The sequence below is a fragment of the Mustela erminea genome, chromosome 17 (assembly GCF_009829155.1).
Source record: "Mustela erminea isolate mMusErm1 chromosome 17, mMusErm1.Pri, whole genome shotgun sequence".
NCBI lineage: Eukaryota > Metazoa > Chordata > Mammalia > Carnivora > Mustelidae > Mustela > Mustela erminea.
In genome coordinates, this window is record NC_045630.1 from 36849561 (window position 1) to 36862308 (window position 12748).

Sequence of the window (12748 nt, forward strand, 5' to 3'; positions counted from 1 at the left end):
CATGAACAAGAGAGTCAGAAACAGTGGAATACATGACGAATTCCCATATATACCCAATGGAATGGTTAAAATCAAAAAGACTGACAGCACAACATGTTGGCAAGGATGTAGAGACATCATACGTTGTTGTGGAAATGTAAAATAATAAAAGCCACTTTGGAAAATAGTCTAGCAGGGTTTTGTTGTTGTTATTGTTGTTGTTGTTGTTGTTATCATGCTGTATTGTCTTTAGTTAAGGACTTCCAATCACATCACCCACTGCTCTGGCCACCAGTCTCTTATCTCTCTCTTCAGCAGTGGTGAGATGGATACCCTTTCCATGGGGAAGAGAAATCCATGGCTTTTTGAGTTTTCCAATAACAAAATATTGGAGAGCCAGGTGGCAAAGCTGTTGACATTGGCATCTTTCACATGAACCATATCAAGAGAACAAAGGTAACTGTCTCAACTGGTGATCACACCAATTCTTTCCAGATTAGCACCTCAGGTCACCATGCACAGATTACCAGTGTCAGAGATGGTGAAAATGGTAATATTTCCAGTCTCCAAATCAATCTAAATTGTGTCATTCACTTTGATGAGGGGATCAGAATAGCAGATGGTGTGGGCATCATGGATCACCAGATGGGGGATTCCTTTTGTTCCCACAAAGGTCTTTCTCACTTTGTGGGGAGCCTGAGTGGCTCAGTTGGTTAAGTGTCTGCCTTTGGCTCAGATCATGATCCCAGGGTCCTGGGATCAAACCTTGCATTGGACTCTTACTCAGTGGGGAGCTTGTTTCTCCCTCTCCCTCTACCTGCTGCTCCCTCTATTTGTGCTCTCCCTCTCTCTGTCAAATAACTAAATTTTAAAAATTTAAATTTTAATTTTTTAAAAAAAAATCTACTTGCTGCTCCCCGTACTTGTGCTCTCTTTCTGTCAAATAAATAAATAAAATCTTTTTAAAAAAGACAACAACAACAAGAAGATCTCACTCACTTTGTACAACTTATATTTAACCTCCTCAGGTGTAATCTGATGAAGAGCAAAGCAAGCCTTGGTATCATAGATCAAATGGAAATTCTCCCCAGTCTTGTGGGTGAATGGTGAAAAGAAATCAGAACGATGTTTTCTTCTTAAGGGGGTTTCTGGAGATTACCTGGGAAGGGGCATGATGGAACTTTCTAGAAAGAATGGCACCATTCTATATCTTAATGAGTGTATAGGTTATTAAGGTACATGTATTTGTCACAACTCACAAAATGATACATTTGAGTTTTATACATTGTGTATATTTTATTTCAGAAAAGGAATTCTAAACACATATAGCTAATCATATTCCATCTAAGCATTTAAGAGTGAAGTACATGGATGTTTACAACTTTTTTAAATGCATCAAAAAATAATATGGAGAAATAAATAAACAGATATAGGATAAAACAAACACAGCACGGTGTTAACAAATATAGAATCCAGGTGGTTAGGATATAGGTGTTTACTGTAAAAGTCTTTCTACTCTTCCATATATTTGAATTATTTTCATATCCACCTGAACTATTAACTTTAAAGGAGGATAAAATAAGGCATTTTCAAATACAGAAAGGATAAAACTGCTAGACATTTGCTGAAAGAAATGATTAAAAATACACTATGGCATAAAAGAAAATGAGCTGAAGAGAGAAATGGAGCACAAGATACAATGCTAAACAGAGAAACTGGTAAAAAAAAAAAAGTATTACTAAACTTCAATAAATATTGACTCCTAAAAATATTGAGGACAATAACAGATAAATTGGAAGAATCCTAACAACATGGTGGCACTGAAATACTTGACAACAGTGAAATGAGTATTGGAAATTGAAATATTCTAAAGTTCTAATTTAGACATAGCAAAAATCTGTTAAATTTTAGACTTTGTTAGAAAAATTTACAACTTTCAAATCAGCAAAGGGAAATGGGAATGGGGATAAAGAAAATATAATCAAACTAAAATATGCCATTAAAAGAGGAAAAAAGGTGTAAAGAATAAATACAGTAGACATAAAATACATTAAAGGTGGCAGAAATATAACCAAATATATCAGTAATCACAATAAATATAAATTGATTAAATTTGCTTATTAAAACAAACTTTTAGATCAGATAAAACAAAACAAAATCCCTCTTTTGCTGGTTTAAAAGAATCTCACTTGGAGGATGACTACACAGAAATGTTTAATATGGAAAGAGATGAAAATGGATATAGTAAGACTTGGATTAGGGCAGTCTTTCAAATTAGAAATTTAAAAACCGGGCGCCTGGGTGGCTCAGTGGGTTAAGCCGCTGCCTTCGGCTCAGGTCATGATCTCAGGGTCCTGGGATCGAGTCCCGCATCGGGCTCTCTGCTCAGCAGGGAGCCTGTTTCCTCCTCTCTCTCTCTCTCTGCCTGCCTCTGCCTACTTGTGATCTCTCTCTGTCAAATAAATAAATAAAATCTTTAAAAAAAAAAAGAAATTTAAAAACCCTCCTACTACATATATGAAAAACAACAACAACAACAACACTGGATAAAACAAATAATTTTATATATATCCTTTTAAGTGAGTAGCTATCAGTTCAAATGTAAATAAATGTTCAGCGACTAAAAGTGAAGACAGAACTGAAAACAAAGCAATGAGTACACTGTGGTCATTTTACACTGTGGTCATCCAAGCAAATTAGGGATGGGAGTGTGGAAAACCAAAGGCCATGTCAATAAAAGTTTTGTTGTCATGTTGAAGAGTTTAGACTTTACTCTGTGAACAGTCTAGGGGAACAAAAACTTAAACAGGTGCATGAATTACTCTAGGTTCTGGGGATACAGTAGTGAAGAAGGCAAATATTCCTTAAGGAGCTAAATTCTGATGAAGTAGGTTGGCAAAAAAATAATAATAATAATAATAATACACACTTTATTTTGCATGTTAAAACATAGACTTTTTTTACTCACTTTTATTTCATTTTGCAGCTAAAAGAGAAATATCCAGAGCAGGTATAATCATTATAGGAAATAACTGAACTGTCAGCATTATTTTCCAACATGAGACCTTGGAGATGGGTGCTGTTAAGTTAAGGGGATATTTCAGCAGTTTTCCGCCTTCTCAGAAGATCCTTTGGCATTTTCTTTTCCAGTTGACTACTTCATTATAACTGGTATTGGAACCCATAAAAAGTTACTCTAACCCATTCTAACATGACCTTTATGAAAAAGATCTTATTTTTCCTTTAAACAAAAGATCTTCACATCTAATTAGTACTGTGAAAATCCTGCCTAGTTACTTACTACTGCATAACAAATTACCTTACAATTCAGTAGCTTAAAACAACCAATATTTATTATCTCACAGTTTATGTGGGCCAGGAATCTAGGGAGATTAGCTGGGTGCCTTTCATACTAGGTTTCTCATGAGACTTTAATCAAACTATTGACTGGGACTGCAGTTTCATCTGACAGTTTAATAATTTTTTTAAGATTTTATTTATTTATTTGACAGAGAGATATCACAAGTAGGCAGAGAAGCAGGCAGAGAGAGAGGAAGGGAATCAGGCTCCCTGCTGAGCAGAGAGCCCAGTGAGGGGCTCGATCCCAGAACCCTGGGATCATGACCTGAGTCAAAGACAGAGGCTTTAACCCACTGAGCCACCCAGGCGCCCCATCATCTGATGGATTAAATAGCAGAGGATCTGCCCCTAAGCTCCCTCACGTGGTTTTGGGGAAGATTTAATTCCTAACCGTAGGCCAGAAGCATCCTTTAGTCCTTGCTGGGTGGGCCTCTCCCTGGGGAAGCTGACAACACGGCAGACCCTCAGAGTGAGGAAGTGAGAAAGCACAAGAGTGGATGCAGGGGTTATTGTGAATTGTCTTAGAGGCTGCTTACCACATCTACTTTTGACCCGAAACTTCTATCTTTTCAGTTTGATTATTCAACCATTGTCCACCTCAAACATCCTTCTGTGTCTTTGGGACATTCAGGTCACTGAAGTCTCCATTAGTCAACACTACCATCGTTACGACCATGATGTTTACTTCCCACGTCGTTCAGTTTAGATTGTCGTCGTTTGTCAGTAACTCTCTCACCAACATCTTAAGACTCCCTTGCCCCTTTACCCTTTATTGTTTCATAAACCCAATCCTGGATAAATACACTATCTGTTCTCTTTGTGTCTGCATCTTGGCAGCTAAACCATGCTTAAGGAAATTGTGAAATAGGCCAGAGAGGCATTGCTACCTATACCTGGAAGATTTCCTCCCTGACCAGAGCTTTCAGCACTCCCTGGCAGTCATGGTATACTTCTTGAGTCAGCTTGCTTGCTACGCTTTACCAGCTAAAACCTTCTTTCTTCAACCAACACACACTCATTCTCCCAGTTTCAATTTTATGCCTCACTTCCCAAAAGTCAAAGTTAATTAAAGAACTTTCTTTGACTTTCTATCACAATGACCTGTTTACAATTGCTACTATTCTCTCATAGTAGTGTGCCCTGAATACCATCCCCAGACTCCTCAGAAGCTTACACTACTGATTATACCTTTTCTGTCCTATATCTTCATCATCTTCTCTCTATTGAATCCTTCACCTTAGAATTAAAAAAAAATCCCTGATCCAACTTCCCACTCTATCAACTGCTATCCTGTATTTCTCCTCTTCTTCACTGTTGATCTTTAAAGAATTGCCTAAACTTACTATTTTCATCTCTTTCCCCTCCCAATCCTCTGCTGAAATGGTTCTCATTAAGGCCATTGGTGACCTCCATATCACTAGAGCCAATGAATATATTTCACTCTTCACAGTACTGGACCTCTTGGTGGCATTTGAAACATACTTTTCCCCTTGGCTTATGTGATGCCACATTCCTGATTTTCCTACTCTGTCTCTATACTGGCATTATTTATATATATGGTGTCCTAGAATCTTTTAAACACATTTCCATATCATGTTCACTTTCTTCACAATGAGTCTAAACTCCTCAGGCAAAGACCTGGGCCTGCCTTGACAGCCTCCCTTGCAATCAACTGTAAGCATGTGACATTATGTCTCACTACTTACTGCATCCACATGAGAATTGGAATTAGAAGAAAATGATAGACTGAAGGAAACAAGTCAAACTAATTTTGCTTGTATAAGTTATGCAAGCTATAAGGATTAAAATTTGGTAATATACATACAGCAATTAGAACAGGGCCTGGCACAGTGCACCACATAACTGTTAGCCTGTTAGCCATTATTATTCTTAAAGGAACACTGGTAGCTTTAGACAATCTTTGGGGTACAGTAAACATCCTTAGCTATCATGGAAAACAGAGTTGGGCCTCATTACTCTATTGTATGCAGTTTCGCATAACCCCAAAACTATTATTTATTTATTTATTTATTTATTTATTTATTTATTTAAATTAGGCTCCATGCAGGGCTTGAGTAGGCTCAATGCAGGGCTTGAACTCAAGACCTGGAGATTAAGACCTGAGCTGAGATCAAGAGTTAGACACTCAACTGACTGAACCACCCAGGCACCATGCTCCCCCCGTCCAAATAAAACTATTTTGAAAGAGTCCTATTATCACTATTAGCCAAATATTTTCATCAAATATAAGACACACAGCCATCTAAAGACCAGTTACCATTGCCATATTGCTGGCGAAAATCATGAGTAGATCCACAGATCTAGAAGGAGACCAAGATGTTTAGCATGCATTATAGGAAGTTGGAAGATTCAGTGTGATTTAAGTCATGGTATCAAATGCCAAATCAATATTTCTAGGTATGGCCTGCAGCAGAAGGACATCGCTGACCCTCACACATGGCATTTATTCCCTCAGCAATTAAAAGAGAAAGGGGTGGGGTCAGGGGGACACTTCAGACTAGAGGGCAGAAATTAACTCTATTAATCAGAGACAAGGTCTCCCCTCCCTCACATCCCCCTAAACCCACCAAAGTTTGGGATCAGCTATCATGGAAAATAAAAAGAGCCTTATTTTTAATGGATTACTGCTTTGCAAGGCAAAATAACTGAATTATATAGAACAACATGTGTGTAATTTTATATAATCCACATATCTGTAAAACGTCATATATTATCTGCCTTACTTAGTTGTGCTGAGGAGTAAACAAAGTAATAATTAAACCAATGAGAACAATGTCTGGCACACCATTGTTGGCTTGTTTGTTTTAGGTTATACACTTTATGTCCTGCAGTTCCCTTTCACTGTCTAAAACTGGTTAATACAGCTAAACTGCCTGTAGCTCAGAGGATTGTGATGGGAGAGACACTGCACAAGAAGAGAAAGAAGAAAAACCAGGAATTCTAGGGGTTTCTCTTTGAAGCTAAAATCTCCCCTTCCCCACTAATCTTTCTAGGAAGCTATAAGAGAGGTCTCTCTTTCTTTTTTTAATCATCCCCATCTGTGCTGGTGGTGTATTTATTTCTCCTATATTTTATTTTATCTTTTTATTAGTTTCAGTGGTAGAATTTAGTCATTCATCCAGGGCTCATTATACCAAATGCCCTCCTTAATACCCATCACCCAATTATCCTTCTCCTGACTCATCTCTCCTCCAGCAACCCTATTTATTTACTAGAGTTCAGGGTCTCTTATGGTTGGCTTCCCTCTCAATTTTCATATTTTATTTTTCCTTCCTCTCCTCTATGTTCTTCTGTTTTGTTTCTTAAATTTTACATATGAGTAAAATTATACAGTATTTGTCTCTCTCTAACTTATTTCACTTACCATAATACCCTCTAGTCCATTCATGTTGCAAACGGCAAGATTCCATTCTTTTTTTTATTGTTGAGTAATATTCCATTTGTGTGTGTGTGTGTGTGTGTGTGTGTTTGTATATATATATATTTTCCCATATTTTCTTTATCCATTCATCTGCCAATGGACATCTGGGCTCTTTCCATAATTTGGCTGTTGTGGACATTGCTGCTGTAAACATTGTGGTGCATGTGCCCCTTCAAATTACTATCCTTGTAGCCTTTGGATAATTACATAGTAGTGCAATTGCTGGGTCATAGGGTAGCTCTATTTTTAGCTTTTTGAGGAACCTCCATACTGTTTTCCAGATTGGCTGCACCAGTTTGCATTCCCACCAACAGTGTAAGAGGGTTCCCCTTTCTCTTTTTCTAAGCATTCTGACTGGTGTGAGGTGGTATTTCATCATGATTTGATCTGTATTTCCCTGATGCCAAGTGATGTTGAGCATGTTTTCATGTGCCTGTTGGCCATTTGTATGTCTTCTTTGGAGAAATGTCTGATTGGAAGAACAAATATTGTTAAAATGTCTATGCAAAGCAATCTACACATTCAATGCAATCTGTATCAAAATACCACCAGCATTTTTCATAGAGATGGAACAAACAATCCTAAAATTTGTATGAAACCAGAAAAGGTCCAAATAGCCAAAGTAATGTTGAAAAAGAAAACCAAAGCCAGAAACATCATAATTCCAGACTTAAGCTGTATTACAAAACTGCAATAATCAAGACAGTATTGTACTGGCACAAAAACGGACACGTCGATCAATGGAACAGAATAAAAAACCAAGAATAGGGACCCTATAGTCTAAGAAAATCTAATGGAAAAAAAATCTCTTCCACAAATGGTGTTAGGAAAATCGGACAGCCACATGCAAAAGAATGACAGTGGGCCTGTTTCTCACACCATACAGAAAAATACACTCAAAATGGATGAAAGACATAAATGTGAGAGAGGAATCCGTCAAAATCTTAGAGAAGAATGCAGGTAGCAACCTTTTTGACTTCGGCTGCAGCAACATCTTGCTAGACATGTCTCCAACGGCAAGAGAAGCAAAAGCAAAGATGAACTATTTGAACTTCATCAAGATCAAAAGCTTTTGCACAGCAAAGGAAACAGTCAACAAAACTAAAAGGCAACATATGAAATAGAAGATATTTGCAAATGTTTTATCAGATAAGGGGCTAGTATCCAAAATCTATAAAGAACATAGCAAAACCAACACTCAAAAAAAAAAAATATCACCAAGAAATGGGCAGAAAACATGAACAGACATTTCTCCAAAGAACAATAAAAAAAGAAGACATACAAATAGCAGAGGTCTCTTAAGAGAAGCCATAGACAGAGACCATGAAGGTGCCCATTGCATGACAACACAATTAAAGTTGACCCCACCTGCCACAGCCTGGCTTTCTACCTACTACAGTGCCTGTGGCAGGCAGAGCCTTCCTCTCCAACCCAGGCCAGAGATCCTCAATCCCCACAGTTTTGTGAGCAGCAGTTTTTATAGTCTTGACCGCACCAAAGATTGTCCAACTGTATCCAGAGCATCTAGGAGAACAACATAAGATTTTCCTCTCTGTTGGGGTGCCTGGGTGGCTCAGTGGGTTGGGCCTCTGCCTTTGGCTCGGGTCACCATCTCAGGGTCCTGGGATGGAGCCCCGTGTAAGGATCTCTGCTCAGCAGGGAGCCTGCTATCCCCTCTCTCTCTTCCTGTCTCTCTGCCTACTTGTGATCTCTCTCTCTGTCAAATAAATAAATAAAATCTTAAAAAAAAATTTTCCTCTCTGTTTTTAATATTGGGCAAGATTCAGAATTGAAAATCCAGTGGAGTAACCCTTATTTGTACTTTTAAGTCACTGAAGAATCACTGTGACACTGTTTAGTTTGTTTACATTATACATGATCTTGTTATCACAAGATTTCTCTCTACACCAACATGAGATCCTACTTACCTCCATCCTTCAAGTGCCATTTGGTTTATTCATTGGCCAACCTTTTCTGAAATTAATACTGTCTCAGCATCAATAGTCCCCATCTGTGGCCTCCTAATTAAGTCACTTGGTAATGTATATTCCAGTAAGAATTACATAGCATGAATTATCAGGAGCCTTAATACAATTTACCTTTATAAAGTATTGGCTATTACAATACAGTTCTAACAGTATTATGATGTATCATCCCAAGAAGGAAGAAAGTGAAGAAGAACATAAGGAAATCAGAGCACTACAGCTCTGCAAACAGTTCACATTTAAGACATAAATATAGAAATGACAAAAGATAAATGCTGAAGAGTTGTATTAGCCTGTGAACCAAATGCCAGAGACTAACTCCTTTAATATTCTGAGAATTATGATAAATGTTACAGGCAGCAAAGCCTTATTCTTAGAGCAAGTAAACAAATATATAAAGCAGAGGGCCACTATTTATAGAATATGTATGTATAAAAATGCAACAGATGACAGCAAATATGGAATTCCTCAAGGTCCCTTTTGCTTCTTTGTTAAAGAGAATAATATTTGAACTATATTCAACCTTCCAACATCATACAGAAGAAATTGAAGTCTAAGATACTTAGACTTAGGAAAAATGTATTAAGAGAACGTACAGCTCATTCAAGGTAATTCAAGCCTCCAAACCCAACTGAATGCACCATTAGAGTAACCAGAAATCTAAACACACAATGGTTTCCCAATTCTGTTCAAAAGGAGAAAGAATAAAAGAAATAAGAAAAAAAAAACAGTTTGGCAAGCTAATGATTCAGATTCTGCACAAACTGGAGATTAAGTACACAGGTTGAGACTATCTAGAGGAAATAAAAGAATAAAAGGGAAAATTGTGAATTCTTTGGAAATGCATGAAAAATCTTACTGGATGTCTTTAATGAAAACCAAGTGGTGTCTAGCACATCCTCCAAAGATACCTGGTTTTATGGGGTCTTTGTGCCCTTCATGGACATTGAGCTGCTTAGAGCTCTGTAATTTGTAGACAACTTAGAGCAGTGCAAATTAATTTTGTCCAGAGGTGTACAAATGCATTTTTTCCTGATGAAGCTTCAATTGATTTTTCTCCCCCAATGTGGAATAAACCAGTTTTGCATTTCTGAAGAAAATTTGTCTTCATGCTCCTGATGGCCTGTATGGCCTGTATATGTTTCTGCTCTCTGGACTGTCCTTTGAACCTGTTGTAGCATATTACTTTTCCCCACATTAATTAATGAGTTAAATAAAATCTTTGATTTAAAAAAAAATTAAATTGTATAGAGGCAAGACTTTCCCTTTAAAACATATATTTCCTTTTATGGGAGGATGGAAAGGAGTTCCAGGCAAAAGAAGTAGTGACATCTTTTTAAAATACGGAAATGAGGAAAAACATAGTATGTTGATAACAGAAATAGCACGTGCACGAGTGGGGAGACGAGGCTGGAAATGTTAGCTAAAATGAGGTCAGTGGAAGTAAAAAATGTATTGTCTTAACAACTGGCACCAGAATTCCTCTTAGGGAGGTTACTGTCATTTTTTGAGCCAATATTTAGATTACTAATTGACAGACCAAAGAGTGTGAATGTCAGCAGGTACCATGGTAAATGTTTTAAAAAGTGGCTAGAGTGGTCTTCCTAAAGCAAAGAAAGAAATAAATTTTAACATCTAAACAGGGAGTGTAAGAGGAGAAGAGATATGATGCACAGTTGGAGACCATGTAGAGTAAAAGGCCAGTAATGTGGGCATAGCTACAAGGCATTTCAAAAAAGGAATATCTAATGTTCATTTTGAAGTCACTTGCACTAATGCAATATAAATCTTCCCAAAACTACCTTTAAGGCAGCTAATTTCAAGGCCAAATTCGAGGGAGGATCTTAAATGTTTATAGAACTTACAAAGAAGCAGACTCATACCTGCAAAGGCACTACCCACTAAAATCCGAGCCAGGAAGTAGGAGTATTCATGCAAAAGATGAATAGACAGAAATCGTGGAAAGAAACGTGAATTTTCTTGGATTGAGGTGATCCTATTTGGGTTTCAGTGGGTAAAAGATCTAAAACTGACACATGGGTTACATAAAGCAAAAATAAAGACTTTCTACTTGGTCTTGGAGAAGATACAGAACCCCTGAGGTGACTGGCATGGCAAGATAGCTATGCCTAGAGGTTAGAGGATGACAGGAAAAAAGGCTCAGTCGGGGCAGGAAGGCAAAGAAGAGTAGCAGATCATGGAGCATTTCAGTTTGTGAATGGGGAAAATCATTTTATTTGGGGACATTAAAAATAAACTCATTAGGGGCACCTGGGTGGCTCAATGGGTTAAAGCCTCTGCCTTCGGCTCAGGTCATGATCCCAGGGTCCTGGGATCGATCCCTGCGTCGGGCTCTCTGCTCCACGGGGAGCCTGCTTCCTCCTCTCTCTCTCTCTCTCTCTGCCTGCCTCTCTGCCTACTTGTGATTTCTCTCTGTCAAATAAATAAAATCTTTTAAAAAAATAAATAAACTAATTAAACCCAGGGCAGAGAGCAGTGCCATGATTAACAAAGTAATGGAAGGAAGGCCAGACAGTGGCTCAGATCACCAATTCATTGTCTTATACTTTTAGTTTCTAGCAGAGAGGGCAAGGCTCCAATTACCTTCCCACATATTACCAGCATTTAAGAAATCATGCTAGCATCAGTGCAGGGGAAAATGGGAAATGATATGTGAGTCGCTTCCTAGGGAGCACTGACATTTTCCAAAAATGGTTTATGGAAGGACAATCTATCTTATCAACCACAAATCCTTTTGAGGAATCAACTTCTACTGAAATCCAGTTTTGGAGCAAGCTCAGTACTGAAGGGCAGAGGAGAAAAAAAAATCTATTGGAGATGGGTCAGCATTATGGTTGAAAATACGAGTTTTGAAGTCAAATAGAACAAATTAGAGATTCAGTTGTACTCCTTATTGGCTGTGTGATCTTGGGCAAGTTTCTGAACCTCTCTGTTCCTGTTTTCATCTATAAATGAAAGTTAATAATAGTAACTTTCTTAAGAGTATAAGGATTCAACACCAATACCAACACCAACCATAACACTAGCTAAGCACTTAACATTTGCTTCACTGTATAGAACACTGGATTTATAGGAACAAGAACTATTCCTGGCTCTCCTGGTGGTAAGCATTATTCTCTTTAATCTTCTTGGATGCTTCTTTCTCAATGTGAATAATTTCCTCATACACATGTGCTAATCTAGTACATATGCATAATTTCCTCATACACATGTGCTAATCTCATACTTTGCTGAATACTCAAGGGGACCTTCTTCAGGCACTAGCCACTTTTCATGCACTCAGTAGCCCCATGTGGTTAATAGCTAATGTTTTGAGCAATACAGATATGGAACATTTCCATCCTCACAGAAAGTTCTATTGGGTAGTGTTGTTCTAGAGCCAGACTTGTCTAACTTCAAGCTGATACTCAGTCTGTCAGGCTTCTCAAAAAGAAAAAAAAATTGTTTTTAAGATTTTATTTATTTGACAGAGAGAGATAGCAAGAGAGGGAATACAAGCAGGGAGAGTGGTAGAGGGAGAAGCAGGCTTCCCGCTGAGCAGGAAGCCCTATGCAGGGCTTAATCCCAGGACTCTGGGATCATGACCTGAGCTGAAGACAGATGCTTAACAACTGAGCCACCCAGGCGACCCAATGCTTCTCAAAATTTACTGAGCAGGTAAATCTTGTCAAAATGCAGATTGTGATTCAAGAGTTTTGGATAATACCTGAATCTTCATTTCCAACCTGATGCCAGGCGATAACTATACTGTGGGTTAGCAGACAACATTTGAGTAACACTGAAAGCCGTTAAATCTAAAGATATAAATTTCTATATGTTATTAAGTTGGTGTGTGTTTCCTTCATGGGAAAAATCATATTGGAACAACAAGAAAATCACCTGACAGTGAGAAAAGATCAGTATAACATTTCTTAACCTTTCTTACTTGCAATACTTTTTTTTTAAGATTTTATTTATTTAT

At 37.8% G+C, this 12748-nt stretch overlaps 1 pseudogene; it reads right to left on the reverse strand.

Moving 5' to 3' along the window:
• Positions 1-232: 232 nt before the first annotated feature.
• On the reverse strand, positions 233-4003 carry LOC116575924 (annotated as a pseudogene).
• Between the last annotated feature and the right edge of the window lie 8745 nt (positions 4004-12748).